Raw genomic sequence first — 3,773 nt, 5'->3', positions numbered from 1 at the left:
AGTTATGTATAGGTTCGTATTGTTTCTAAGTAAAGCAGCTCTTTTTCGGTGGAAACGCTCTGAAACGACGGTCTGGATATGCTACTTGCTGGAAAACCTCCACTCTGTAGCCAGCAGCCATATCACGACATCTCAACTGCCAGATATCTCGTGTTTAAAAACATATTTCATACGATAGAATAATAGAATTCTTCGCAGACAAGTAAGTGTGACACTTTACTCTTTGTAAAATAAATGAAGTGAAATGATCATATGGCATTGCTGGCCGGGAGGCCCCATTCGGGGGAGTTCGGCCACCGTATTGCAAGTCCTTTTTAGGTGACGCCACATCGGCGACTTACGAGTCAATGATGTTGAAGGACACAGAACACCCAGTCCATCACCGGGAATCGAACCCGTACCCTCTACGTGGTAGACGGTAACGCTACCGCTACGCTACGGAGGTGGTAAAATAACTTTATAAACATAATTTTCTACGACAAGGTGTAGCTAAAACAATGTGACAGTGTTCTATCTGACACTACGTACGTGCTGAAAAGGTTTAACTAACTCCTGAACACGAGGACACTACGAAAACTCACCTTGATTTCCGTCGAAGAGAACACGTCCACAGGAACGATGTCCTCTGTTCCCGTCGGCAGTATTTTATTTTCGTGACGGAAGCTAGCCCCGCGCTGCTCTAGCCATTTGCTCGATAATTACAACTGAAGTTCGAGTCGCACAGCGCTCAAAGGAAATGGCTCCGCTTTGCTTTCATTCCGATGTCACGCGCTTACTCCGTGCTCGCTCGCTAGCAGACTCTCAAATGACGGCTTGTGACCAACTTCAAAGACTGCTGCGTTCCGTTAATTAAGCGTGAAGAGTAACGTAAAATGGAATTTCGACTGCACACCACTTTATTTGTTGTTTGAGGGCGCAAAATGAGTGTTTAGAGACGCACTATTCGAAACTGACTCACTTTTTAATTGGCAAATGTTCATCCATGGCTACTAATTGAGATTAGAATTTTATTTTTTTAAACATGTTATATAATGATGCAGAACGTGCAAGACAGAGAAGAGTGGTGCATTAAATGATAGACTAGAAAAGTGAATAGTTAATTGATGCCAAAAAAACGACAACCGATCTACCGAGCATGGACGTCTCGGAACGGCGTAAATGCAAAGAGATGGAGGAGAAATGATGGACTGGATTTTTTGTTACTAGTTTGAACTTCATTTTATAGCATTGGTGGCAGTGAATGAGTGAACCAACAACAAAGGAAGTAACACATGAGGTTGAGGGACGCCTCTACGATTCACTGCTGTCGTACAGGGCGACAATTACTGAACTATATGAAATAAAAGAGTCATAACATTTGAACTAATTGCGTTAGGACGTTCAAACTGCACGGTTGGTCGCGGGGCTTCATGGGAATTAGTATGCGTACGCATGGTTTGGTTTAGCGACGAAGCCCACTTTCATTTGGATGGGTCGTCAATAACAAAATTGGTGCATTTGGGGGACTGAGAATCCGTATTTCACGATCTAGAAGTCATTTCACCCTCAACGGGTGGCTGTGTGCTGTGCAATGTCCAGTCACGGAACAATCGGTGCTTTATTCCTTGACGGCACGGTGACTACCGAACGGTACGTGAAGGTTTTGAAAGATGATTTCATCCCCATTATACAAAGTAACCCTGATTTCGACAAGATGCGGTTCATTCAAGAAGGAACTCGACCCCGTCGAAGCAGGAGAGTGTTTGATGTCCTGGAGAAGCACTTTGGGGACCGCATTCTGGCTCTGGGGTACCCAGAGGCCACTGGAGTAGATCTCGATGGGCCGCCATATTCTCCGGATCTGAACACATGCGACTGCTTTTTGTGGGGCTATTTTAAAGACATTGTGTACAGCAATGACCCCAAAACCATTGTTGAGCTGAAAACAACCATTCAGGAGCTCATCGACGGTATCGATGTTCCGACATTTCAGCGGGTCGTGCAGAATTTCGCTATTCCTCTGTGCCACATCATCGCCATTGATCGCAGGCATATCGAACATGTCATAACCTAAATCTGAATATCTGCAGTGACTTTTACGTGTTGAATAAAATGTGTCCACGCCATAGTTTGTAACTAATTTGTGTTGTATTTCATATACTTCAATAATTGTCATCATGTACTTTAAATGTAGAAGACGAGATAAATTTTCAGACAAACAGGAAGTGGGCCCAGTAGTGGAATGGGTAGTGCATATGAGCAACTATTCTCTTTGTGATTCAGCCCTATCACTTGATTGATGGTTTTGTAATAAGCTACGAAATACTAACTTAAACGCGCCACATTTCAGAATTTGAGATCCGCAGCCGGTCGCTGTGGCCGAGCGGTTCTAGGAGCTTCAGTCCGGAACCGCGCTGCTGCTACGGTTGCAGGTTCGAATCCTGCCTCGGGCACGGATGTGTGTGATGTCCTTAGATTAGTTAGGTTTAAGTAGTTCTAAGTCTAGGGGACTGATGCCCTCAGATGTTAAGTCCCATAGTGCTTAGAGCCATTTGAACCACTTGTTTTGGAATCCGCTCCGCACTTGACACTATCATTATTTACCTTAAATACCAGGTCTCACAACACGTATCATATCGTCGTATAATCTATACCGTTTGCATTCGTTCCTGATTACCTGAAAAAAGCGAAAAATCTCATTATGAATGTCAAAACTACCTTGCTGGTAGGTTAAATCAAAACTCAGCTTTCGTGGCCATCGTCGTGGAGCCACGGACCTCGTAGCAATGGGAACAGCGCCACACTCTCCGACACTACATAGAGACCGCCAGTGGGCCCCGGAAAGAACAGACACCATATCCATATAAATATATAGTTCTGGCAATACCGGCCACAACCTTCTTGTTCTGTGCGGATGCACACATATTCCCTGAACTCTTACAGGACTTGGTAAGAATGTCTTCCACGAGTAAAGAGCGTGTTCGGGTGGGGCACTACGAATGTAGTGTGTGGACATACAAGGTGAGAATGTGAGTCTCGTGGGAGGCGTGCGCGAGATAGTCCCTGCAGTCGCACTAACATCTGTGCCGTCGGTGGCTCAGATGGAGAGAGCGTCTGCCATGTAAGCAGGAGACCCCGGGTTCGAGTCCCAGTCGGGGCACACATTTTCACCTGTCCCCGGTGATTTGCATCAACGCCCGTGAGCAGCTGACGGTATTAATATAATTCTAATTTCGCTCTATTGAAGTTGTACGGCAGTAGCATAAAAGTGACGCTAGTAGCTCTACTATGATGTTAGCTTCAAATACACTCTGTAACGGTCGTGAGCGTTAGTTATCTTTGAGACTGGACGTGGAGAGCTGATATTAGTCAAGATGCCTTTAAGACAGCCCGCCCGGTTAGCCGTGAAGTCTAACGCACTGTTTTCCGGGCGGGAACACGTGTCCCCTGCACGAATCCGCCCGGCGGAATACTGTCGGGGTCCGGTGAACCGGCCAGTCTGTTGATGGTTTTCAAGGCGGTTTTCCACCTGCCTCGGCGAATGCGGGCTGGTTCCCCTTATTCCGCCCAGGCGATTGCTGCGCAAACACTTCCTCCACGTACGCGTACACCATAATTACTCTACCGCGGGGAGGGTTTCCACTGGGGGGCCGAACCGGACAATAACCCTGAGTTCGGTATGGGGCGGCGGAGGGGTGAATGGACTGCTGTAGCCTGTTGTGGGGTTGTGGGGCTGTGGACCACTGCGGCTACAGGTTGGACGAAGCCTCTCTATCGTTTCTAGGTCTCCAGTT

At 46.8% G+C, this 3,773-nt stretch overlaps 1 non-coding gene across 1 annotated transcript; it reads left to right on the top strand.

Moving 5' to 3' along the window:
• Positions 1-3,064: 3,064 nt before the first annotated feature.
• Positions 3,065-3,139, top strand: Trnat-ugu (transfer RNA threonine (anticodon UGU)). Its single transcript has one exon. It is a non-coding gene; the product is annotated as a tRNA-Thr (tRNA).
• The last annotated feature ends 634 nt before the right edge of the window (positions 3,140-3,773 follow it).

The sequence above is a fragment of the Schistocerca gregaria genome, chromosome 1, assembly GCF_023897955.1.
Source record: "Schistocerca gregaria isolate iqSchGreg1 chromosome 1, iqSchGreg1.2, whole genome shotgun sequence".
In the NCBI taxonomy this organism is placed as follows: domain Eukaryota; kingdom Metazoa; phylum Arthropoda; class Insecta; order Orthoptera; family Acrididae; genus Schistocerca; species Schistocerca gregaria.
The sequence above is the reverse complement of the archived record's forward strand: the minus strand, read 5'-3'. Positions and strand labels throughout refer to the sequence as shown.